Source organism: Oryzias latipes, chromosome 8 (genome assembly GCF_053564925.1).
Source record: "Oryzias latipes strain Hd-rR chromosome 8, Olatipes_Hd-rR_3.1".
NCBI classification, from domain to species: domain Eukaryota; kingdom Metazoa; phylum Chordata; class Actinopteri; order Beloniformes; family Adrianichthyidae; genus Oryzias; species Oryzias latipes.
This window is the reverse complement of record NC_136244.1, coordinates 5743347-5771126: the sequence shown is the minus strand read 5'-3', so window position 1 is coordinate 5771126 and position 27780 is coordinate 5743347. Positions and strand designations below refer to the sequence as shown.

At 41.2% G+C, this 27780-nt stretch overlaps 1 long non-coding RNA gene across 2 annotated transcripts; it reads right to left on the bottom strand.

Annotated features, from left to right (window-relative positions):
- Nucleotides 1–5902: 5902 nt before the first annotated feature.
- LOC144994127 (uncharacterized) lies at nt 5903–22653 on the bottom strand. 2 transcript variants are annotated; one of them, XR_013657548.1, is made up of 5 exons: nt 21811–22649; nt 7712–7756; nt 6578–7635; nt 6173–6298; nt 5903–6074 (listed from the first exon to the last, which is right to left on the bottom strand). It is a non-coding gene; the product is annotated as an uncharacterized LOC144994127 (long non-coding RNA). The 2 variants fall into 2 exon arrangements; XR_013657547.1 differs by having other exon boundaries at nt 6173–7635; nt 21811–22653.
- Between the last annotated feature and the right edge of the window lie 5127 nt (nt 22654–27780).

Here is a 27780-nt window from a genome sequence, read left to right as displayed (position 1 = left end):
GCTCTGGTTTCCGCCCAGAATTTTTAAATTCTTAACTTTCCCCACAATCACTATTGATAATTCTTAAGCCAAACAAAATTTTTAATTTTTTTTGTAAAACAAACAAACAAAAAAACACTAAAAAGAATGACAACAGCAAAAACAGAAATAAAAAGCATGTTTGATTTTTTTAACACAAAAACAAAAGAAGAACTAAAATATATATTATGAGTTTTTATATAAAATGTGAAAATACTAAAAGAATACCAAAACTATAAAAGTAATGTTTTAAAATATAAGCCATGAGTGTTTGACCAGTGTCATTTCTAACAGCAAAGCAAATAAAGTGTTTGGGGGGTACCACTTAAAGAAAAAAATTATTTATATATATATATATATATATATATATATATATATATATATATATATATATATATATATATATATATATATATATATATATATATACTGTATATAAATATATAAATTTTCCCCTTTTAAAGTTTTTACAAAAACTACTCTCAAAGAAACGTTTTTTTGTACTATGTGAATATATGTATTGTCTTTGTGAATGTGAACAATGCAGCGCAGTGAACCATGCCAACCCAAATTCATGCAAACATTTCCCTAAGAGTCCAAATTTGGACTGAATCAAATTCAAAACTGTCAGCAAATAATTTATATCTTTGCAGCATGTCACTGTCATCTGTTGAAAGCTGTTACAGTTGTGAAATGAAGCTTAATGTTCTGTATTAAGCAGCTTTTTGCCTCTCAGTCGGGTGTAAAGATCATATTTCACTTTAACTGACACAAAAATGACGATAAAATATGAGAATCAGCACATAATTGAAGATGATGTGAAATGACACAGAATCGGTTTGATTGCAGAGTGGATTTCACAAACATGTTATATGGATGATGTGCTACACTTTTGCAACATTAAATGCTCAGATACAACAGCGCTGTGTCTGTGGGGAAGCCCACCTCTATGTGACGAGTCGCTGCAGCCGCTGTGCATTGACAGAAACAGGGTGAGCAGATGAGCACCATCATTTTACTGTCCTAGTCGTGCAGCTGTAGTTAGAAAGTGACATTAAAAAAGCTTATGATCTAAAGCAGTGTTTTTCAACCGGTGTGCCGGGGGAAATTGCCCCCATTAACTGACCTAAAAACATTTACCATCTCCAGGATTTCAGCTCTTTCTTCATCCAAGCAGGCCCTGATAAAACACTGAGTAGTTAAGAATATAATAGATCGTAAAAGACTATTTTCTTTGTGTTTACTTGATTCTATTAAAGACATTTAAGATAAGAATGACGGTACTGCGATTTAGCCGCAGCTTCAGCTGTTTTTCGGAAAAGTCCCGCCCCTTTAACTGTCTCCACCAATCATTGTTTGAGGCTTAATCATACATCATTCAATTCAATTCAATTCAATTTTATTTGTATAGCCCAAAATCACAACAACAATAGAAAAATACTAAAATGAACTAACAAACTGACTAAGCTATACTGGCATCCCTGCCCTTAGACCTCCCTTTATCATCAGTCTGACCAATCAGAAGTGGTTAAAGTCTTCACTTCCTTGTTCCGATTCTGCTCATGAAGTCGCTCAGTTCCAACAAAAATAACAGCTAAAGCTCGTCTTTAGCGGTGTAGCTTTCCACAGAATCTGGTATCAGTCCGTGGAACAAGTGAACAAAACAATGAAGCTCAGTAAAGAGAGTCTGTCTGCGTTCGGCGGCTGATGGCACTATATCTCCCATGATGCATTGGGTTAAAGTGACAGCGTCTCAGCACACAATGAGTCTTCCTTGTTAAACGTCTTGAAACCACAACAAACACACATCAAACAGTTTTTAAATCTTCTAACTTAACTTTTATTACATCTTTTAGAAAAACCAGCTGCAACTTCCAGCTTTTTCTGCCACAATTATGACAAAAATGCATGTGAGATTGCGGAGAGGCTGTTGATCAATACAAACTAAGAGTTTCTCCTCTTTTACATTTTTGGATGCTGGTGTGCAGCGGGATTTTTGTCAAGGTTAAAGTGTGCCTTGGCTCAAAGAAGGTTGAAAAACACTATCTTCAAACATGATTAAGGGTTAAATATTGAGTTGTTCATTTTTGCTACAGATTCTGCAAACTTTCTGCAGAAATTCTGTAAAAACCTTTTGCAGACATACAAACACCAACCTTTACCCATTGGTTATATTTATTAACTACACCAAATGCATGGATAATAAAAAAAAAACCTTATAGATGAAATCGTCTTTAATTAAAGGAAAAAGTTATGATATGTGAAGCTAACCTTTTGCCAGAAGATTAAGAAAAGAGATTCACTTAATGACTCAAGCTTCTTTATTTATTTATCCTCCTGGACCCGGAAAAAAACTTTTTTGTTAAAATTGTTTTAAAACCTGGCAAAACTACAATTCCCAGAGCCCCAAATGAAAGCATCAATTGTCCTCTATAGTTACCAAAGGAGTTATTAAACTGAGATTTGAACCAAGACCTTCTTGCTGTCAGGGGAGAGCACTGACCACTGCACCACCATGCAGACCACCTTAAAACTCTAATAAACATTTGATTTTTTTGGTGGTGATTTTAAAATGTCTTTGTGGCATTTTCTCATGATGGAGGACATGTATTTGGACAAATAGGCTCAAAATTGCATTTCTGATCATATCTTCATTCGTCTATCCTATGATTTATCAAAATCACACACTGAATAAAAGGGTTTGCATTGTCAGTTTATTCTGCATAATGGTATGTTTGGGTCAACACTGAGCTCTTTGGCATTAACTCAACTGTATTGTTTGGAGGAAGAGAAATGCTGCCTATGACCCCAAGAACACCTTCCCTACTGTCGACCATGGAGGTGGAAGCATTATGCTTTGGGGCTGTTTTTCTGCACAGAGCTAATTCCGTGTTGATGGATGGAACCATTTATGAAAAATCCTGAGTGAGAACTTCCTTCCTTTGAATGGGTCATGGATGGGTCTTCTAATAGGTTAATGACCTAAAACCTACAGCCAAGCCAACCAAGGAATGGCTGAAGAAAAAGCATTTCAAGGTCATGGAGTGGCCCAGCCAATCTCAGTCCTATAGAAATCCTATGGAGAGAGCTGAAGCCGAGAGTTGCCAAGCAACAGCCAGCAAATATTTACGATATAGAAGTGTTACAATAAGGGCAAATACACATATATAAATTCTTTAAAGTTGATTTCTTTCTAGGTGTTCAAATCTGCATAATCATAAAGGCCAAAGACTTTTCCTCCACATGAGGGGAAAAGCCTTGAAACTTCATGTGAGTTCTTGTCAATTGTCATATCACAAATTCTGCTCATACTGGACTTATCATGCACATCTTCACGTTTTAGATATAAGTAACTAACTTGCCAATAACCAAGACTAATTAAAGGTCACTGAGCTGCACTATGTAGAGAAGCATTGAAACTGTATGGTGTAAGGCTGATCGGCACAAATCAAAGACCATGAAATTCCTCTTGGACTTCAGAAGACAAAGAGGAGGGTTCACAGCTTCCCTTTCCTGGGCATCCCCATCTCAGCTGACCTAACTTGGTTACCCAACATCCAGAACATTATCAAGAACGCACATCAGCATATGTGTCAGAAGCTGATGGCAACCTACCACTCCACCAGTCCAACTGTATCACTGTGTGGTTCTCTGATCAAACTGAAGAAGAGCAGCAGAAGCATCAGAGTTCTGAAGATACTATAGCAGATCATCAGCTACCCCTTTCCCTACCTGTCATCCTGCCTGAATTAAGTAACGTGTCAAGGACTGCACCCATCCTGCAGCTAACATATAATAAACACACTTACTCTTTTACTCTTAATTTAAGAGAACTCATTGTCATTTTGTTGCATTTTAATCCAGTCCTGCAACAATTTTGATGTAGTCTGTGACATTTATTAAATTTAGTTAAATAAGTCAGTGTTTCATTTGAAGATGTTGGGCATGTCCCACTGGGCGGAGGCCCCAGGGAAGACCCAGGAAACGTCTGTCGGCTGGCCAAGGAACGCCTCAGAGGAGCTGGAGGAAGTAGCTGGGGCGAGGGAAGTCTGGGCATCTCTGCTTAGACTGCTACCCCTGCAACCCGTTACCGGATAAGCTGGGGGTCGGCAACCCAGCTCTTTAGCGCTGCCCTAGTGGCTCCCTGGAACATTTTCAAAAATGTTTGAAAAAGTAAAAAGATGGGGGAGAGAAAAATATTTTTTGTTTCAATATGGTTGCTGTAGGAGGAAAAACAAGACAAACATTCTTAACGTTTTCCAATGCAGTAAAATGTGTAGAATAAATATTGTAACGCCCAGCAGGTACGTCACTTGTAGTCAGAAATACGGGACACCGCACGACTTCCAACAATCTCAGAGAGGAGGAGGCAGAAAGAGAAGCTGAGAGCACAGTCTCTTTTCCAGCATAACAAGCCCATTTACTTTGAACAAACATCGCATTGAACATTGCACAGCCGTCATCAACCTCTCCCCCTCCCACACTCATGGTGCAACATAAAGAAACAACATAACAGGAAGAATAAACTAAGGTGGAACAACAAAACTGCCATATGAAAAGAAACGTGGGCAAACAGAAATGCTAATGCTGAGCCCTAATTAGATCAGGAGACCGCGTCCCACAATCAAGACCTAAAATGCACATGACCGCCACTACAATATTAAATTTCAACATTTCTGTCAACGAAGATTTGCGTCATAGCCTGCGACACACGTTTCTACCACCAGGGCAGCGGACCGCTAGGCAGGTGGCTAATGTAAATCGAACCACCGTCAGTTCCGTACATTGCTTGATGAAGTTGAAAGCGAATATTCTGATCTCCCGTTACACAACAAAGTCCGATGGCTGTCCAGGGGTGACGTTTTGCGTCACTTTCTCATCTGTTTAGAACACGTGAAAACATTTCTGAAAAGCAAAAAACCTGAACTACCCGCAACTGGAAGATACTGAGTGCCTCAAAAAGCTGCACTTTTTGGTGGATATGACTGACAGGCCACCTAAACGAGCTGAATGACAATCTCCAGATGTTGCAAATACTTCAAGCTGTTCTGTCATTTGAGCGCAAGCTGACTGTCTTTGCCCGAGATGTACAGCGAAAGAAGAGGATGCTGCTGCGTTTTACCCTTGCACTGAATTGCTTGGCATTTGCACAGAAATCAAACTTAACTGTATTAATTTGATTTTATATACTTTACCTTTTAAAAAGGCTGCTGTTTTCTTTCTTATAAACGCAGACTGCGTTTTATTGCACTCTGTTTGGTTCCCAGAGGGGCTCATCATGCATGTTCCATTTTGTTGTTTTTTGTTCGAATCCTCAAAATAAAAATGACATCAAAAATTGGATTTCTTTATTACATTTCTTTAATTTTATCAAAGCAATGAAACATAATTCATCGATATTGTAATGAAGTTAAACTTGCACGACAGAGCAGTCACGTGACGCGTCATTCTCCGCAGAATGCACTGCAGGACAAATATACATTTAATCGTTAATGCTCATTATGTATTTGTAGCAACTTAGTCATTTTGATAGTAGGCTAATAAAGTTAATAGATCGATATTGCATGTGTTGCCTTCATTATAAAGCTTAAACAGGGCTTTTAATATTTTGCGGCTCCAGACATATTTGTTTTTTGTTTTTGTTGTCCAATTTGGCTCTTTCAACATCAACAGGGGTTGCCGACCCCTGGGATAATCGGAGGAAGATGGATGGATGGATGTTGGACATAAAAAGCCAACAACTTTAGTAAAAAAAAAAGTGTCTTTAGCACAGGTGTGAGCACTGAAATGTTTAGGGAGAGGTTTTTTAGAAACTTCAATGGCTAGTTGAAATTTAGGTTGAAAAATCCTTCATTAGCGTGGTGCAGAAAAAAAAAATCTCTCATTTCAATTACAAGTAATTTATTGGTACAAAGTTGAAAGGAGGGTTTCCTTCATATTAGCCCTTTTTTGAGGGGTGGGGCTGGGGCTTGAACTGCCACTTGATCTTGAACTGCAGAAAATCTCCTCAGCAGACAGTTAGTCCCTCACGTCTTCACTCTGTGCCTCTTTGCTGCCTAAGAATTAAATTAGGAGGAAAACACATAAGTGCCACAAGCTCTGGACATCCATGCAAATGACAAAAAGAAAACTTCCTGGCTTTGCTGGGCAATACCTTCCAAAAGCAGGGAGGAGAGCTCTCCAACCACACTTCAAGGACCCCCAGCGCTGCTGGACTTCACGAACCACAGTCTGGTCAGCAGCATGACATCATAAAGCCTATTTACCATGACACCATAATCTGCAATTCATCACATTATGCTTGAACATGTATGTAACAACATTAGAAGGTAAAAGAAAGTTTTTTTGTTTTTTCCCATATGTTGATGACACAGCTGGTACTAATTTTCCTGATGCTCAGATAAAGTCCTTCAATGTTTTTCTCCTGATCATTATGTTTGATCCTTGTGGAAACAGCTTAATTCATTAAAATAATGAAGTAATATTCCACATCAACAACATGAGAGTAGCATAAAAAAACAATCTGAGACTTTATCTACAATGCTGTTCATTTCTTTACCCTGGGAGTATCATTTTGGTAATGTCTGGTCCAACTTTTCTGGCTTCCGCTTGTTCCAATCACCGGCCTGAACGGTGTGGATGTCTGTGCAAAATGCAAGGATCAAAATGGATTGAACTGAGCAAACAAACTACACAAAACAGATGCATAAGTATTTACCAGCTTTTGACATACATGTACTTGGAACATGTGTCTGCTGAAGAGAGAGAGGAAGCTGTTCACTCTGTTCAGTCCCTTTCCCTACTGTTGACCCTTCTTGATGATATCCTCAGATGTTTATTTTTTTCTGAAGAGGAACCGGCAACCAGAAATGAGGAGGAGGCGTGGCCCACCCTCCACCAGGAAAGTTCCTGTAACTATGGACTGTCTTCCCCCCAAAATAGTGAAAAACAGAAGCAGAGAGCTGAGCCCACCCCCGGATCATCTTGTGAACTGTGCCCCTCTCAAATAGGCGTGCAGGTGGGACGTCAGAGCCGGTCTCCATTAAGATGTTCTCCAACTTGATGTCCCGATGGAGGATGTTCTTTTCTTACAGCTCTTTTAACCCTTGTGTTATCTTAGATGACCCCCCCCCCTTACATTGACGTGTTCTCCCTACCATGACAAAGGTGGATAAAGGTGGAAAGATTTCATGTAATCCATGGACACCAGTGAAGATCACAAATCATTGAAGAAAAAAGGTTCAGAGCACTGTCTAGTGGGTCTAGATGACCCAACTCCCAATGTTAAAGTGCCTAGGATAGCACAAGGGTTAAAGCTTGGACTAGCTGTTTCATAATGATCGGAGGAAAACACGAAACACAGAATACTCTGAGAAGAAGGAGAGAGAGGGAGAAAGAGAAAACAAAGACACGCTGTGAACAGGCCGTCATGTCAGAACCAGCTTACCTTGGTTTCTTCTTCCTCTAAGCTGCCTTTGTTGAGCATGTAGTCACAGAGACACTAAACAGGGTTTGGTCTCTCTAACACAGGATTAAATGGTTTTACAGGTCGTAGAAATCTAGCAGGGATACGGAGCCTGAGGTTCCCACTGCTTTCCACTGCTTTCCACCATCAGCCTGCAAAAGGCCAGAAAAGTGTAAGATGAGGGTCAGAAGACTTCAGGTGAGCAGCAGTGACTGCAGCTGAACCTACCAGCTCTCTAAACACGTTCTCAGCTGTAACGAGTTTGATTGTTACCTGTAGGACACAAACAGAGCTTTGGTGAGCATTTCCCTCCTGATCTGCTCCATCAAGAGCTGCTCTACGTCACACTTACTGGATACCCATCCAAAATGCTGTGGTAAAAGAGCGATTTATATGCTTGATTCTGATCGTTTAAATAATTTTTCTGCATTTTGCGCACTTCCTGTTTAATTACAGCGTAGGCTGTGAGTTTCTGCAGCACAGATCAATGTTTCTCGGCAGATTGCCCTAACTGGCTTGAACGTGTGTCATAAAGTGTATTTTGGGCGGGTGCCTTTAGTTTACTCACCATATGCTAAAAATATTGTTTCCGCTTTTTAACCTTACCTTCACAAGTAGAATGGAGCTCAGTTGAGTTTTCCAACATTTTGCAGTTGTTTCGCGATTTCGACAAAAAATATTTTTCGGAGAGGATCGTAAAATGAACGAAGCTGCCTGCGTGTTGACTTATCGGAGTCACTTAGCATTCTGTTGATCTCCAAGTGTGTTGCTATAAAAATAATCTGTGACATCACAAAGAAGTACCCAAAGCCTGACGGAACTGTGACATCACGACCACCGCAGAGATGTTGATTTGAATAATAACAATGAAGGGATACAGTTTTTACAATACATACCTTTATTTGTTTTTACCATCATCTACATCAATCTACATCAATCTAGCCACAGGGGTTGCAAGCCAGTTGCCTCTGTGCCGGTCCCAAGCCCGGATAAATAGAGAGGGTTGCGTCAGGAAGGGCATCCGGCGTAAAAATTGCCAAAATAACCATGCGAATCATCCACAACACTTTAGACAAACCGGATCGGTCGAGGCCCGGGTTAACAACGACCGCCACCGATGCTGTTAACCTACAGGGTGTCGGTGGAAATTTGACTACTGTTGGTCGAAGAAAGAGGGGAGGCAGAAGGGTCCGTGGCCAGAGAGAGAAGGGAAAAGGCAGGAACATAGGTTTGAGAATAGGGACTCTTAACGTTGGCACAATGACAGGGAAAGGCAGAGAGCTGGCAGACATGATGGAGAGAATGAAGGTAGATGTACTGTGTGTGCAGGAGACAAGGTGGAAGGGCAGCAAGGCAGGTAGTATTGGAGGAGGATACAAACTGTTCTATCATGGTGTCGATAGGAAGAGAAACGGGGTAGGTGTGATTCTGAAGGGGGACTTTGTAAACAGTGTTCTAGAGGTGAAAAGAGTCTCAGACAGGATGATGAGCCTAAAGTTAGAAATTGAAGGGGTGATGGTGAATGTAGTCAGTGGGTATGCGCCACAGGTTGGCTGTGAGTTAGAAGTGAAGGAGAGATTCTGGAGTGAATTGGATGAGGTCATAGAGGGTATCCCCAGAGGAGAGAGAGTTGTTATTGGAGCAGACTTTAATGGGCATGTTGGTGAGGGCAACAGAGGTGATGAGGAGGTGATGGGAAGGTTTGGTGTGAAGGAAAGGAATCTGGAGGGACAGATGGTGGTGGACTTTGCAAAGAGGATGGAAATGGCTGTAGTCAACACTTACTTCCAGAAGAGAGAGGAACATAGAGTGACATACAGAAGTGGAGGTAGGAGTACTCAGGTGGACTACATCCTATGTAGACGAGGTCATTTGAGAGAGGTTAATGACTGCAAAGTGGTGGTAGGAGAGAGTGTAGCCAGACAGCACCGCATGGTGGTGTGTAAGATGACTCTGGAGGTCAGGAAGAAGAAGAGAGGGAAAACAGAAAAGAAGACCAAGTGGTGGAAGCTACAGAATGAAGAAACTTGTGAGGAATTTAGGCAGAAGTTGAGACAGGTCCTGGGTGGTCAGGATGAGCTTCCAGATGACTGGGAAACTACAGCAGAAATTATAAGGGAAACAGGTAGGAAGATGCTAGGTGTGTCATCTGGAAAGAGGAAAGACGGTAAAGAGACTTGGTGGTGGAATGAGGAAGTACAGGACTGCGTCCAGAGGAAGAGGTTGGCTAAAAGGAAGTGGGATGTAGAAAGGACTGAGGAAGGTAGACAGGAGTACAAGGAAGCGCAGCGTAGAGTGAAGAGAGAGGTGGCAAAGGCCAAACAGAAAGCTTACGATGAGCTATATGACAGGTTAGACACAAAGGAAGGAGAAAAGGACTTGTACAGGCTAGCCAGACAGAGAGACAGAGATGGGAAGGACGTGCAACAGATAAGGGTGATTAAGGACAGAGATGGAAAGGCGCTAACAACTCAGGAGAGTGTACAGAAAAGATGGAAGGAGTATTTTGAGGAGCTGATGAATGAGGAAAATGACAGGGAAATAAGGGAGGAAGATGTGGTTGTTGTGGAGCAGGAAGTAGCAGAGATTGGAAAGGATGAGGTTAGGAAGGCTCTGAAAAGGATGAAGAGTGGAAAGGCCGTTGGTCCTGATGATGTACCTGTGGAGGTATGGAAGTGCTTAGGAGAGACAGCAGTGGAATTTCTAACGAGGTTGTTCAATAGGATTTTAGAGAGTGAGAAGATGCCTGAGGAATGGAGGAGAAGCATTCTGGTCCCGATCTTTAAGAACAAGGGTGACACGCAGAACTGCAGCAACTATAGAGGAATAAAGTTGATGAGCCACACAATGAAGCTGTGGGAAAGAGTAGTGGAAGCCAGGCTTAGGAAGAAGGTGGAGATTTGTGAGCAGCAGTATGGTTTCATGCCCCGTAAGAGCACCACTGATGCCATTTTTGCTTTGAGAATGTTGATGGAAAAGTACAGAGATGGTCAGAAGGAGCTGCATTGTGTGTTCGTAGATTTAGAGAAGGCGTATGACAGGGTGCCTAGGGAGGAGCTGTGGTACTGTATGAGGTCGTCTGGAGTGGCAGAGAAGTATGTCAGAGTAGTTCAGGACATGTATGAGAGAAGTATGACGGTGGTGAGATGTGCTGTAGGTCAGACAGAGGAGTTCAAGGTGGAGGTGGGACTACACCAAGGATCAGCTTTGAGTCCTTTTTTGTTTGCTATGCTGATGGACAGGCTGACAGACGAGGTAAGACAGGAATCTCCCTGGACAATGATGTTTGCGGATGACATTGTAATTTGCAGTGAGAGTAGAGAGCAGGTGGAGGAACAGCTAGAGAGGTGGAGGTTTGCTCTGGAAAGAAGAGGCATGAAGGTCAGTCGTAGTAAGACAGATTACATGTGTCTGAACGAGAGGGATCAAGGTGGAAGCGTTAGGTTACAGGGGGCTGAGGTGAAGAAGGTGCAGGAGTTTAAGTACTTGGGGTCAACAGTTCAGTGTGATGGGGAGTGTGGAAAAGAGGTGAAGAGGCGAGTACAGGCAGGTTGGAGCGGGTGGAGGAAAGTGTCAGGAGTGTTGTGTGACAGAAGAGTGCCAGCAAGACTCAAAGGAAAGGTGTACAAGACAGTGGTGAGACCAGCTCTGCTCTATGGGTTAGAGACGGTAGCAGTGAGACAGAGACAAGAGGCTGAGATGGAGGTAGCGGAGATGAAGATGTTGAGGTTCTCCTTGGGAGTGACCAGGTTAGACAGGATAAGGAACGAGTACATCAGAGGGACGGCTCATGTTGCCTGTGTTAGCGACAAAGTCAGAGAAGCCAGACTGAGATGGTTTGGACATGTTCAGAGGAGGGATAGTGGATATATTGGTAGAAGGATGTTGGAGATGGAGCTGCCTGGCAGGAGGGCAAGAGGACGGCCAAAGAGGAGATACATGGATGTCTTAACAGAGGACATGAAGTTGGCTAATGTTAGGGTAGAAGATGTTCATGATAGAGTGAGGTGGAAAAGGATGATTCGCTGTGGCGACCCCTGATGGGAAAAGCCGAAAGAGAAAGATTTGTTTTTACCATCATATCACTAAATCACATGTCAAATCTTCTCTGAACTATTTTCAAATGTATTGCTGTTTATGACATCTTTTGGTGGTGGTGGTGGGGGGGGGGTTGTCAATTTAATTTAGTTATGTAAGCCAATCTTTTCATCTTGAAATCCATTGTTTTTTTACTTTTGTCAGTTACGTAAACCTATGTGTGCAGTGAACAACACTCAGTTTACTTAGCCCTGCCCACAGAGCCATTTTTGGCATATTGGGCGGAACAAACTCTAGTCAACATGCCCCTCCCACTTCAAACTTAATTTTCACCTTCCAAACCCTATCTGAACCCCTTCAGTCCCCAATAAAGTCACAAATCAACCTCTAACATGAGCACACTCAGTGTTAATATAGCTGCAGGGATTCGAACCATGGCCTTCTTCCTGACAGGCAACAGTGTTAACCACTGGGCCACAGTACATGTCTTTTATTATGTTTTTCTAGGTTTTATCCCTGCCAAAGCTTCTCTGTAAAGCTTCATGAACTGCTTCTGCGTGTGAAAGCTTTTGTACAAATGAAGATGCATTTGCTTGACTCACTGTAGAAAATATGACCTTCAATGTCTTCCCTTTAGGGACATGTCTCTGCGACAAGAAGTACTTGTCCAATGAAAGGGAATCAATGAAATAAAGAATTCTCTGAATTTTCAAAATAAAACACTTGGCTATTGGGGTAAACTCACATGTGTCCATTAAATGATACGGCCTGACTAGAACTAAACAGACATTATTAGGAGAAATGTTTGAGACCCTTTGGAAAACTATGCCTCTGTTCTGGTGCATTCTGCCCATTAATATAGTCAGAATTCTGATTACATTTAGGGGGACCTTGCAACTCCAGAGGAAAGTGAAAACTGTCAATGTTTTAAGAATTTTTGGCAATTTGTGAGCCCTGCTCTCAATTTGTCAGCAGCAACCACAGCTCAGTGAGATCCAACCCTGAACACAAGAAAAACAAACTCAGAAAATGAAAAAACTCAACATGCAAATTGACACAGAACTGCAGAAGCTGCAGTAGCATTGGCACTCTGTGGATCAGGAGGCTAAAAGGTTTGATTTCACAAAGAACCAAACCTGATCGGAGTCTGCATGAGACTGCAAAGAAAAAACACAGCTCTTCCGCCAACCTTCCCTCTTGGATGGCAAAAAGCCTTAACCAATGCGGCACAGAAAGATGTCAGAATCAGACGGTGTTAAACGAGTTCCAGTTTAGCACACGGCTGACAGATGAAAGCGAGGAGGAGGTCGGCCGCTTGTGTGTGTCAGAGGCACGCGCTTCCCTTCTGTGGGATGCTTCAAAGTGCAAACAGGGAAAAATTGGAAAAAAATGGACACTCAAAAATGACATCTACATTAAAGAGGAGGTGAAGGGAGCTATCATGCAGCAAAAGAGCTCTGCAGGAGGCCATACTTAAAGGAGGACCTTTCAGCGGTGTCAGGGTGACAGCTCCGAGGAGTTAGCAGAAGCCTCCTGCAGCACATGGGCTTTGAGGTCTCCAGGAGGCCGCATCAGTCAGAGCAGGAGACGACTCACTCTTGGAGCATCTGTGGCCGGACAGCACCAGAGCATGCTGGAATTGATAAATGGTGAGGTTTACTTCAAGTGACGTGCGCCGCTGGCTGTAAGTGGGTGTGATGATCGGGGGCCCTTTGAAGCTGGGGCCTTGAGCCGTGTTTGAACCATTAGCAGAGACCCTGCTTCTCTGGAAAGGACACCAGGTTGTGGTTTGGTCTCAGCTTCAGCACACATGCACCCACTCCTGCCTTTGCAAGTATTACAGTTTTTTTTGTTGTTTTTTTCGGGGGGGGGGGGGGGGGGGGGGGGGGGGGGGGTGCTGTATTATTCCTGACTTAATTCAAGGCAGATCTGACCCAAATTATGCTCCTCCATTTCAGCTCTGCTGGATCAAACCTTAATCCCACCCTCACCACATGAACGAGGAGACACAAAGAGGAGCTGCACTCACTCCTGCCACATACATCAAGTGTCACTCAGGTCCATATGCTGTCAAGCAGCTCATGATGGGTATGGCGTGGCATGTGAAAGCTAAGAATGGAAGCCCAGACATGGAGACAGACATGCAAGACTACAGGAGCCACATCTTTGGCAGATTCAGCGATTTTTAGGTGCCATCAACGTGGAGCTGATCTTGACGATTGACTGTTGACACCACTTCAGGGGCATCGGGAACAACCTCCAAACAGGAGCATTTTACAAACCAAGAACACGTCAAAATAACAGATGTAAGCGTGACATTCTATTCTAGAAACACAAAAAACTCAAGCTGCAGGGCCCACTGCTCCGTACCTTAAACCCCTTCAAGCAGTAACAAGCAAACCTAGAGCCTGAAGTGAGTTTCAACCCTTTTTTGAGGCCTGGGAAGCGTGGTTGGGGCCCCTTGGTGTCGCTGAGATAACTTGCCCTTCAATCTCCATCTGAAATGAGAGGCGGGGTTCACGGATGGAGGTAAAGATGTGCATCTGTGGTGGTTGTAGAGTCAACGTGGAGGTGACAGTGTTACCAAAGAGAGCTCTTTGGTCATTTTGGGTCCATGTTTTTATTTGGAAAAGCTATAAAAAAAAAAAAACCCCAAAAACCACATAACAAGCAACAGAAAATCTTAGAGCTTGGAGTGTGTGCGAGTGAACGCACACACCAAGGGAAGCAGGAGGCAGGCTTTGATTTTCACATGCATGGATGAAGAAAAGTGCAAGAATTTTTTGTCTGCAAACCGCGACAGTGACAGAGTGTGCGGGAATGTGGCTGTTTGTTGGATGTCATTATCAGCAAATAGCCTGCACGCATTCATTCATGTGTGCAGGCGATCACAGTGGAGAGAGAGTCAAACAGAAAAATAACTTTTTTTTAAATCCTCGAGTCGAGCAGACGACCGACACGCCTTTAACCAGAAACCAAATGCCCCCACCACATGCAAAAGTTGTTGTATTTTTCTTCTACTCTGAGAAAAGACCTGTGTGATCCCAACTCTGCCACCAACATGCTCCCCATTAGTCCAAATCCAGACCATTCTGTCAGAGGAACTCATTTTTTTGTGACCATCTTAAACCATCAAGGAAAACATGCAGAAATCTAGACTTTTGAAGAACATTATTTACATTTAAATTTAGTCTTAATTCACATAATTCTTCTTTCTTGTTTGGCTTCTCCCATCAGGGGTTGCCACAGTGAATCATCCTTTAACTTGTGGATGAGTTGCATGGTTACCTTGGCAATCTTTCACGCTGGATGCCATCCTGATGCAACTGGGCTTGGGACTGGCACAGAGGTAGAGAAGGGAAATAGGGAGCAGCCCAGATTTGAACCCTGGTTTCACGGACAGAGGGTGCTGCAAACCAGCACGAGCTAAACCGGCTCCTCTTAATTCACATGATTAAGGAACATAATTACACACTTTCAATGTCAACACGTTTTATTGTTCTGAAAAATTCTCATTGACTTTATGTCAGGGTTATAGTGAGCTTTGCTGATGTCAAAATGATGATTTTAACACAGTTAAATGTAAACTGTAATTGTTTTAGCTAAATCAATAAAACCATGGACATTTTTAAAATTATTCACCATGTATGGAAATGGAAAACAAATTTTTAATAGAAATGCAATATTTGTTTTACAAGTAAAAACTTTTTTTTTCCGAACAGTTTTATATTTCAGTGAATTTTGTTAAGAAACAACAACAACAACAAAAAAGAACTTTCCTTTATTGACACTTTGATTAAGTTTGTCCTGCAACAGACTGGGATTAGGTTAGTTTAGGGATGGGAGGGGCTGTGGGCCAGTGGAAAAACACGTAAACAGAGAGGTCTCAATCATTGGTGATGGGAAGGGGGGCAGATTACCTTTTACTCAGAGGTGAATATCTAATGAACCCCTGCAGCTCTGCAGAAACTATGTCCTAGAAAAAAACACTTTTTGAAAAACTTTTTGGCTAAAAAGCCATAATCATGATTAAAAGACCACTGGGAATGCTTTGAAAATAGATCAAAAGATAATCGGAGTGGGACTTTAGTAGCTTGGGTCTAAATAAGCCTGCCAGGAAAAGTAAAGGAAAATGTTTTTTAAAACTTGATCATTCCAGCCCTACATGATACTGGCATCAGGCCTAAAATACCTGTAAAAACCTGGAGGCTCCGCTAAATGCACAAAGTTTTGCTCTTTACCTTAAATGATTCAAATGAGCATCAGTTCTGCCAGCCACTTAGTAGGATTGATAAACCAACTGAAACAAACCCCAGATCATGATACAACCTCCACATACAGAAGTGCTGGCTCTTTGTACAGTGCATGTTAATCTCAGGGCACGATTCTGCACTTTTGGGAATAGGATGAGCAAAAGTCTTGGACAACCCATAATCCAGTCTAAGCATGCTCCTTAAAAAGATGTATTTGTGTGGTTTATACCCATAATTTGATTCAGTTGAAAGAGAGAAACGTTTTGCTGTTTGTTTTCAAACACAATGAAGTCCAAAATGCATTGTGTATTCTGTAAAATTCATTGATGGTTCTATGTTTGACTTATTTAACTGAAGTTTAAGAATGAGTTTGAAAAATCCTGCAGGAGAAATTAAAAAAAATAAATGTGGGTTGATACAGAAATCCTACAAACCCTTTCTTTTATACAGCTACTTATTATAATTTACTTATTTACTTATTACAGTATTATTTCATTTTTTTATTTAACATTCTGAAAAGTATTAAGGCACAACCTGTAGCCTTACCCGCAAATAAAATCACAAAATCTATAAATTTATTCAAGAAAAGGTAAAATCTTATTTGATAAAAAATGTGTGAGACAGACAGTTAAATGTTATTTGATAAAATTCAGAAATTACAGCATTAATGAAATCAATGAAGGGCCCTCTTGGGTCCTTTTTATTCAGAATATTTAAATTTAATGTAAATCTGTTATAATTATTTAAAAAATAGATATTAAAATGACATAGAAATGTGAAAACATGCATGTATATTAACATTTTTTTTGAAAAAATAACGTAATAAAACAGATCTTGACGGCAAAAGATAATAACTAAACCACATAATTAAAAAAATGTATTTGATTCCATCTAATGATATGATTTAAACATTTCATTAAACAATGGGAGGATTAGCCTCTTAAGATGCCACTTTTAGAGTTATACCAAAAAAAATTAAAAAAGTAGAATTAAGAACAAACAAAACAAAGAGAAAATAAAAAAGGAAAATACAAATTATGATACAGGTTAGATATTTCACCAGCACAAACACACATACACGCACGCACATACGCACAGGAGCTCTCTTTTGTGTGTGTGCATAGTATAAAATAGTTTTATATTGTGGTTTAAAAGGCTCCATAGCAAATTTTAAAAAGGAAATGCAACCATCAGTAAAGACTTTGTGTCATTAAAATGTCCAAAACATCATTAAAAACATTTTTTAGCAAAGTAAACATTTTTGTTCTCTTAATTTAAATATTTTATGAGATTCACAGGTTTTAATAGGGAGCTGTGTTTTTCTTGAAATCAGAAGACTTACATGTTGCTAACCTTTTCCTTTTGCTACACACGCAAACTCTCCATGTATTCTCAAATGCAAAGCAACCTTCTGTCAACAGCATCAGCATCAGTGCTTTTCTAATCTTAATTCCACCATTACTTCACTTTTTAGCGGAAAGCCAAACCCCAGTCACAGCCAACATCTGAATACACCATCACTCAGTAAAAATCTGCAGAAACACAGAAGGGTTTGAAAAATGAGCCCATCACAAAGCCCATCTAATAATTAACGGATGCTGTGACTCAGCGCGGTCGCGGGACAGTAATTATGTGAGGAGGCCGCCATATTTATTTACCCAGGAAGCTGCGACAGCTGCAGCGCAGCCATGTTGCATGTTGGATTGTGTTGGATCCAAACCGTGACACATGAGGTCGGTTCCCCACCCTGTTTGGACGGAGGCAGAAGCAGGGTGGTCCCCAGCTCAGTCTCCGGTTCTGTGTTTTGTAAGACAGTCACAACAACATGGGGAGCCAACAAGGCTGCCATTGACGCTGACCCCCGTCCTCCCTGGCCCCTCCCACCTTGCTGGAGACCAGAGTGCGGTTCAGGTGCAGGCCTCTGCTGTTTCCAATTAGCGAGGCATAAATTAGCATCAGTCTGCCTGGTCCTCTCTCCAAACATTGCTGTCTCTTCATCCTCGTCGACCTTCCACACTTCCCTCTGCCTCTGACCTCCCGCCCGTATCTCCCTGCCACATAAATTCCCCTCCTTTATGTCGGGTGTCTGCAACCTCTGCTCCCCCAAAAAACTCACTTAAAAAAACATCTTCAGTAAAGGAGAGCATAAATTCAGCCCCATATATCGAACCTTGAAGGGAATATAATTCAGGTTTTACTGTACAGTGGGGGTACTTTAACTACGATAATTCACTGTGTGCTGCAGCACGGCGTGCTCTGATAAGGTTACAGTGAGATAGAGCCCCCCCCCCACACACACACACACACACACACTCACCCGGGGAAACGAAGCTTTATTTTATGACTTATGAAGCAGAGTTTGCAAGTTTTTTCCGACACAGGTCAGTCTGTTAAAAGCGGTGTTAGTCTTTGAGGGCGGCGAGATCAGCTGCAAGCAGGAGCTGAGGTCACGCCGGCACTAAGAGTTCACATCTGTTCAAATAAATCATGTGCTGTGCCATCAGCAGTAAGAAAAACACACTAAAGGAAACATTGCAGAGGTAAAATTAAATCATCTCCAAAAATGTGGGATTGTATGTCAAATTTTGTCTGCAACGCATACTTTGTCATTTTACCTTCATGTTGGGATGAAATTAATGTTTACTGAGCTAATACTTTAAAAGATCCTCAATAGACTTGTTAAGAGGGAAATGCTTTGCAGATATTGAACTTCTGTGCTCTTTTCTTATTTTTATCATGAATTAAACATCCAGTAGTCCATAGGGTTTTACATTCATTCACTTCTCAATGCTCACATTTAAATCAACATGGTATACAGTGGCCAAGATGAACATGGCAGTTACAAAAAATAATTATTTAAGACCATTTCAAGAAGTAAACTGATTGTAAAAAGATCACAGTGAAAGTACAATGATTCCAAATTTTATAATTTAGAATAAAAAAGTCATTTCCGGCAGCTGTAAATCTGTTTTATGTTAATAATATCTATGAACTAATGTACTAGTATTTTGTCCTGCATTAGTTTGCAGCATAAAAAGTTTTTTTTCTTGCTTTTTGCTCCTCCCACTCCACTGCAACAATTTACATTTGAATACCCTCCTGACTCCCTAACAGACAACAGTGTGGGACTATCCAGTGCCCTGGATTTTAATGCAATTCTGAAGCATGTTCACTACTAATTTTTACACCACTGAGACATCAAATATGATGTCACCCATTTTTATAAAATACAAAGCTAATTAATATCACCATTTTACAAAAGAATATTGATGAATCCACATGATTAAAACTTGGATGATTTATAAAACATAAATTTAAATACAGTTTTTTCAAATGACAACTTGTTTAAACGCACTGTATTGATTGATGCATCAATGCATCAATCAACCAGTTAGTAGTGAGAAAACTCAGCCAGAACCTGTGTTTGAGGATTAGACTCCACCCCTGCAGACTCACACACCTTTCTAATTGGCTGATATATCAGCATAAGAATGTTTGCTTTCTTCTCATTGGATCACTGTTTAGAGTAAAGAAAAATCATAAAAACACACATGGGGGGAGGCAGATTTGTTAACATACAGGAAGAACTTTGGCTAATTTCTTTTGTACTTTTAGATGCTATATAATTTATCTTCAGCTGCTATCAAACATTAATTTGAACATATTTCATTCAATACATTCTGCAGGCCAGGACTTAGCCAGCCCCTGGGGTGCAGGTAGACTATCTGGTACTGTGGGGCAAGTTCGAGTGTGTAGAGTGTTTGGGGTGTCATATCTTTCTAAGTAACCTCAGCATTTACCGGGTTTGGCACTGGCACTGGCTGCCCACTGGTTTGTGCCCTGTTTAGTCCCCCCCCCCCCTGTCTGTCCATTCTTAAGGTTTTTTTATCTTTCATATCATTTTTATTGTTTATATTTTTTGTTGGGTTTTCTGCACGCACAGTCACAGCATCTTAACCCTTGTGCTATCTTAGATGACCCCACCCTAACATTGACGTGTTCTCCCTACCATGACAAAGGTGGATAAAGGTGGAAAGATTTCAGGTAATCCATGGACACCAGTGAAGATCACAAATCATTGAAGAAAAAATGTTCAGAGCACTGTCTAGTGGGTCTAGATGACCCAATTCCGAACGTTAAAGTGCCTCAGTTAGCACAAGGGTTAAGGAGACAATGCTCCCTCTTGCCCAAGCCTACATCCAGCCTTGGACTATATTGTAACTCTTTAGACCACATGTGTCAAACTCAAGGCCCGGGGATAAAATGTCATTTTATGTGGCCCGTGAGAGCATAAAAGTTTTTAATTTCTTAAAATAAAAATTTTCTTTAGTTGATTACACTTTATCTATGTGTAGTTGCTGTAATTATTCAATGTTCGCAGGCCTTATGTCTTTATGCAGACAAAATGTTATACGTGTTCTTTCTAGCTCAGTTTTATGTTATTTTTCTTTATTCACTTGGACAGTTTGATCCTTCATTAATAGAGTTATTTGGGTTTTAATGAGAGAAAAATATGTAAAAGGATTCAAGTTAGAGTAACAAGCAAACATGTTTTCTATCCAATTGTAATTGTAACTTTAAAAAGTTAGAATAAATAAATAATGAGTAATTTAACATTAAGGAGTAGTTAAATTCATTTTTCATTACGTTTAGTAACATGTATACGTTATATCAGGCCCTTTGAGGACAGCCAATATGCTAATGTGGCCCTTGGTGAAAATGAGTTTGACACCCCTGCTTTAGAGGTTGCACTAAAATGTGGCGGCGGCCATGGTTGCAGTGTAGAGCCGTTGATGTCTAATCGGAAGATCACAGGCTCAGCTTGCCCATGTTTTTGGGCAAGACACTGAACCCCTTGCTCCTGGTGGTTGTAGGTTGGTGTTCGGCATCATCCATTTATTTTAACCCTTGTGCTTTCTTAGATGACCCCACCCTTACATTGACGTGTTCTCCCTACCATGACAAAGGTGGATAAAGGTGGAAAGATTTCATGTAATCCATGGACACCAGTGAAGATCACAAATCATTGAAGAAAAAAGGTTCAGAGCACTGTCTAGTGGGTCTAGATGACCCAACTCCCAACTTTAAAGTGCCTAGGATAGCACAAGGGATAAAAATAAGTACACGTATTTTCCAACATTTCTTCAACTTATTCTGAAGTATTTCTTCACTCCAAACATAAAACATGTTCATGTCATGTTTATGTCATTACAATTTTGATCACTTAAAACACTTCTGCTGCTTTAAAAAGTGTTTTTGAGGAAAATTCTGCTTCAGAGTAATTTATGATACAAAGATGTTGCTATGAAATAGTTAAAACGAGCAAAAGCTATGTTTGTGTGACCAATCCAAAAAAAACATAAACTGCATACACTACAGCCTGAATATTATTTTAGAATGAACGTGACAAAAACTCACTCCTCCAACACCACTAGTTTTTCCCCCCGGTTAATAACAAGTATGAATGCCTAAATTTCAGAGTTTGTTTTGCTATAACTTAAATAATTGTAAAATGTAAAAAAAAGCGTACTAGTGAGCCGTCGTAAATGTTTTTATAGTTTGAATTTTTTACGTTTCTGACTTTGGCACCTGCCATGTTTTCTTTTTTATTTCTTCACAAGCTCAGGCTGCTGTTTCAGAGAACACGGCACTCAGGAGAGAGAGAGCCTTGCAGAGCGTGGCCTCACTAAATCGTGCAGTGTTTACAGGGATCAAACACTCACAAAGTGTGGAGCGTGCTGCAGCGTTTTACAGAGCCTGGGACCTCAGAGCGTCCTCTGCTGTTTTTTTATGAGCTCCAGCTCATCCTTCACTTGCAAAGAAAACATGGCTGAGCCCGTTTTATAGAGCAACTGGGGAAAAGAATGAGAAAACATACGAAAGCAGGCTTTTACACAGAGAGTTTGGGGCTAATTCTTGATGACTAGACTTTTGTAGTTGTTGTAGAATTGCACTGAATTTTATAATCTGCGTTTGAAGCCCATTTTTCCATGAGATGCTGGCCAAATGTTCCAAAAGAAGCACACTTCCACTGACCTCAGCTCACCCAGTCATGTCTTCTTGTTGTAAACGCTCTCCTCTGCTGCTCCTCCTTGTTGCTTCTTCCTCCATCCAGATGTTTGGCCCGGCAGCAGCAGGACCCGGGGGCTCGGCGGTGGGGATCTCCAGCGTGGATTGGAATGCTGACCCTCCATCCATCTCCATCAGCAGAGATGCGTTTGTTTGACAGAAGATGTGATTGTGTTTTCTCTTCCCCACACCTGCAGCTTCCTCTGAACCCCCAAACCCCCTCCCAATCCATCTTTGGGCCCTCACTGATCAATCCAGATGCTTTCTCCTTGTTTTCCTCCAGAGCGACTTGCAGAAAAAGAGCTGCAGTTGTGTGTCGGCAGACTTTCTCCTTGCGAGGATTTAAGAGCAGAAATGAAGTAAAGCAGGCGCGCTCAGTCTGCTGACAGCTGCTGTCTGTTTCAGGTATTTGCTGTCACTTATGCTCTGAATGAGTGCTGGGGGGCAGACCTCTTTGGGGGGAAGCAGCCTTTCTATCAGAGACAGATCATGTGGGACTTGGAGCAAACAAACTGGGATTCTTTTTCCCTGTTTTTGCAGCTTCTAAAAGTCCTTTTTGAGTTGCAGTCGTTGTGGTGTGTAATCCAGCGCTTCATTTCAACCTGGCGGGGCCGGCCCCTCAGCCGAAACCCTCTCAAGCTATTCCAGACGTCTGACATGAGCCGCGTTTATTTATTGACTTCATTTCACATGCAGGGCAGGCTTTACAGCTCCCCGGAGTGATGCAGAGTTAATGTGAAGCTGTTCATTGCCCGTGAGTGTTGTTTCGCTCCTCCTCCGCGCCTCCTCACCCTCCTGTTTAACTGTTCTTAAGAGTTTAAACACTGGCGTAATGACGTGCTGTTATGGAAGTGAAAAACCATGTGGGATGAAAAAAGGAAAAAAAAGTTTTTTTCCTCTCCCCCCAGAGGAGAAAGTGAAACAGCGGGGATGTGATGAAGACAGCCTTGTTAATCAAAATGAATGAGCAGTTCTCTGAACACTTCCTTTTGTAAATGTGATCTTTAAAAACTCCGCAGGATTCTGCACCTTTTTTCCAGGCTAGATTCCCCATAAAAAAGTCATTTTATAAGTAATAATGTGTCATTTTTTAAATGGAAAAGTAAATTTTTCAGGTTTAAAATGTGCATCCCTGTTTTTGTTAATGAGCTGCATGTGTTGAGTTCAACATTGTCTTCTCTCTCTTTATTCCTTATTTGATTAGTTCATTTTTCTCCTATTTCACCCCCCATATTTTTTGTGAGGTATAATTACTATCATAAACCCAATTCTATCTGCTTTTCTTGTGTTTGTTCATTTTTTTGAAAGTCCCGCTCTGATCATCGTTTAATTTGTTGTAAAGGCGTTCTCAGTGGTCTCCTAATTATGATTACGCCGTTTTGAGCCAAAATCAAAGAAATGTGTTGTTTTCTAGGACATAGCTTCTGCAGAGTGGATTAGAAATTTGACCCAGAGTTGTGGAGGACTGAGAGTTGCCCCCCCCCCCTTCCATCACCCACAACTGAGAGCTCTCTGTTTACACTCTCTCCCGCTAGCTCACAGACCCTCACACGCCCTAACATTAGCAGTACAACTAAAATGGCGAGCAATATTGGAATATTGGTGTCATAAATACTCTTTTTTTCAAACAGAATTTTTTTGTCTGCTCCTAAAAAACATTAATTTGAATGAAGAAATACTCAGAATTACAACTTTAACCTTAATCTTCTTTATTTATGTCCTCCATCATCAGAAAAATGCCACAAGAACATGTTAAAAACAACAAAAACAACATTTTCATAGGACTGGCTGTTTAACAACATTTTAATCCAGACATGGACCTCCTTTCTTTTTCAGGAAAGTGACGTTTCTTGTGAATATAAGCTCATTGACACAAAAACGTAGAATAAAATAAAACAAAATGATGGATTCCCTCAATCGACATCTGTAACCGCTGAACTTCTAGAAAAGATTCTAGGGTCAAAAAGGCTAATTTATTTGAATCTTCCAAAGAGCCTTTGACTGATGAATCTATAAAGAAAAAAGTGTTAAAATTCTGAAGGTAGTTCACACATTTCATATTAGTCAATAACACTCAGGAGGTCAATATGTGTGTCAAATAATTTCCAACTATATATAGAAGATTTTTCAGCTAAAGATGTGAATGTTTATGTCTAAATATTTACTAAGCTGCTGCATTGAGTCTTCTTTTGAGTCTGTGAAAGCGTTTGCTTACAGTTTTCTTTTCCTCTCTCACCGTCAGTCTGTGTTTACTAAGCTATGGATCAGCTTTGGTTGGACACACTGTTAAAGAAGGAGGGAAAGAGTTTATTTGCTTCGACCTGATTACTGCCAGACCTGCTGAAGACAAAGCTCAAAGATCTCAGAAACACTTTGTTTGCTGTCTAGAGAAAGTCCAGAACAGACGAGAAACAAAGTCGGTGACAAGTTTCAGCCGGAAAGATCAACGATGGACATTCCTAAAGATTAGAGGCTCCAGATATTCATGGAGTGAAACATCCACAAAGAAGAAAACTCGAAAATGTGAAGAAGCACCAAAATGACTCCAAACAACAACCAGGACCTCTTTAGGAAAATTACAACCCCTATAAAAACACATGAATACTTAGCTGTGGTTAGAGCTTGGGATTCAACAATCAGAAACTGGACAGAAAAGAGAAAGAGAGTACAAACACTCTGCAGATCAAAAAGAAAAACCTGGAATTTCATTTGGAGTGTGTGTGACCTTGGGTTAAAACTAAAACAAAAATGGGTGGGACTCAACAACAAGTTAGTTAGCCTCTGATTGTCTCAAATGTTTTATGCTCTTAAATCTGATTGAGATGATGGGTATCCGACTGTTCTTTATGCCGGAAAGCTGGTCCATGAGGTTAAATTAAAAATGATTCTACAGAGAAAAAATAAAATAAAACCTCAAAATGATGCAAAAGATTATTTTTTTCATCATAGACTCTCAAATGTTAAAAAACGGGGCACATTTTATAATGTGGAGGGCAATTGCTTTTTAATTTTTGGCATCTTGGTGGAATGATAACATTCTTTCTATAGTATAAATGTGTCAAAAATCACAGCAATATGTCCACATAAGTGGGATTTCTTACCACTCTTGATGTGTTCTTAGCAGAAAGCAAGGAGGAGCCTCCCTTTGTGTGGTTGGAGGTGCAGAAAACTCATTTTAATGTGAAGTAGACACAAAAGTGACGTTTATTTCAGAAAGGCACACTGGAAGCTGCAGCATAGCTCTCACTGACTTCTTTCATCCTTTCAGCAACATGATGGCTAAACCAGAGTCCTGCCTCTTATTAAATCACACGTAAGAAGATACAGACGTTTTCTCCTCACATATGACACACTTTGCATCATATTTACATCCTAAAAAAAAGCGGTGACATTCGAGCTTCTCTGTTTCATCCAGGATACTTGGATTAGTTTATGAGTGTCTTTACATGCTGAAAAGACACTCAGGGGACAGATAAGCAGACTTGATCTCTATCATTTCATCTAAAAAAAAACCTCATCTTACATAACAGTTATTACTGAGTTGCAGGCTTGCTGTGATTTTGTGTTTTTCCTTCTCATCTGATTGGGTTTAGGCCCTCTTACTGTCTCTGCGTTTCACTGAACGCCTTCAACTCAGCAGCTTTTTCAAATTTGGGGCTTGCAACACTCAGCCAAAAGCCGCAAATTACCCCCCTCTAGCAGCAGCGAATTAGGAACAATTTTGTGCTAGCCATAAAAAAGAGCCTGCGAGAGGGAGAGAGGGATGGAAGCGAAGGGAAAATATAGCTTACACCCGGGACCACCAACAGAGGCAACATGGGCTGAGCGGCTCGCCGGCCTACAGTTTGGGTGGCAGGGCGGTGCTAGAAAGCAGCCCGAGTGATCTTCAGAGCAATCAATCCCATCATATCTCATCTACATAGAGGGGCATAACATCCATTAGCAGACACAAAGGCTGGAATTAGTGGCTTTGTGTTGCTGTTACAGGATGTTTGCAGGACTGTGGATTGGCTTTGCAGCTCCTGGTGCACACAGACCTGCAGCCGTGGGACTGACAGTCCTGCACTGCCTCGCAGTCTGGTGACACGGGGTGGAAAAAGCTTCCAATGAGGTGACAATTCACCGCCTGGAACTTACATTCTCCGCTTGGAAGAGAGTGGGATTTGAGACCCCCCCCTCCCCCTCCCCCTTGCTATGCGGTTGGTCTGTAAATCAGAGCACTGATGTATAAATGGGTCTTGTTTCTTACAAAGCGTGAGGTTTGGCATGCCCACTTAATCTGCTTCCCTTTAGCCTCTCCATGTTTTTTCCATCCTGGCACGCTTCTCTGCTCCCCCTTAAAACTCATTTCCAAATTGTAATACGCCACGGCAGACATCATGGAGGGGAGAAAGGCCAATGGTGAGGAGAGAACGTGCATGCTGGGAGTTTTCACAAACGACCTGGTTGGATTTTATGTGTGTTCTTCTTTTCTGGGTGAGGCAGATTAGTTTGTCTTCCTCAGAGATGAGACGGAGCGGGCAAGCCAGCGCGGTGGGGTTACTGACTCTCATTATGCACCGCCGCCATGCCGGCCATGTCTTCTCGACTGTAACCAGAGTCTGCGTGGTTTCAGTTTGACCTCTCTCTGACATATTTTGGCCCTGAAGCTAATTGTGTTTCCTGCTCTCGTTGGGATGAAGCGGCGTGGAGCTTTAAGTCTTTGTTTGCATGCTTAATGGCTCTCATTTGGAGCAGTAAATGGTTTAGGGGCTGCCGCGGATGACATCACATACTCGCCGCCTTTGATGGCAGCCCTCGTAAAAGCAGAGCACTGCTTTTGATGGCAGAGATTGTACCTGCAGCGCGTACCACACACGCCGCCACTCAGCCACCAGGTGCTTAAAAAATCCTCGAGAGGGGGCGGTTGTTGTTGCAATGCCAGGCTTCACAGGAACGGCGAGGGCATGAGGGGGGCAGCTGCACACTCCCAAATGAGAACACTTTCACCACATTAACACAAATATCTCTGAACAGCTTGGGAGCTACAAACTTTCTAACTTTTACCAAACCACAAACAAACACAAAAAGTACTTTTATTTGCGGTTTTACTATGATGAGTAGTGTATCAGGATTTAGGTCAGGACTCCCATCTTTGTCGCAACAATCACTAACCTAAATGTTTCCAATATCAGATGGAGCAAATCTTCTCCATACCATAATAGAACCTCCACCGTGCTTCTCTGTTTGTCAAGCATTTTCTTTTCAACTTTCTCTAGTTTTGTGTGATTCCAGGAAGGATGTGTTTGCTTCATTAAGGTTCTTTTAACTAACTTCTGTGATGATTCCTTTTATTCTAATTCTCTGTGAAACCTGTGGCATGGACTGGATCCACCAACTCCAGAATTTAATGTCTTCAGTTTTCCACTCCACTCCTGACAGAATGTTTCCACATAACACTTCTAGAGATTCAGTAAAAGCAACACATTTCCACTGATTTGATCTGCCTTTAAATAAAATTTCAAACTACAAATTTGAAGGACTCAAGGAGTTTTGAGTAATTTAAAAAAATAACATATACCATTAATTATCATTTACAACTTTAAACAGCAATTTAACAAAAGTGAAAAATTGGCCTTCAGTCAGAAGCAAGAAAATTATTTAAATCAAAGATTGTAAACACTTTCTTAGAATTGTATTTATAGGATAGCAAAACGGGAACTGAAATGTGACAAACTGAACACCTGATTTGCTGAAAGGGGAAGAGAAGAGGCTCAACCCCAGCAGAGAAACAGAAAACCAAGCTTTCAAAAACACTAACAGAAAAAAAAATGGTCGATCACCAACTCAAAGCTGATGTGTTCACAGCACTGGAGGAGCGGAAACAGAAAACTAATATCCTAAACATAACTTGAACATCAAACATGACTTACATGACCTGAAAACTCCAAAAATACT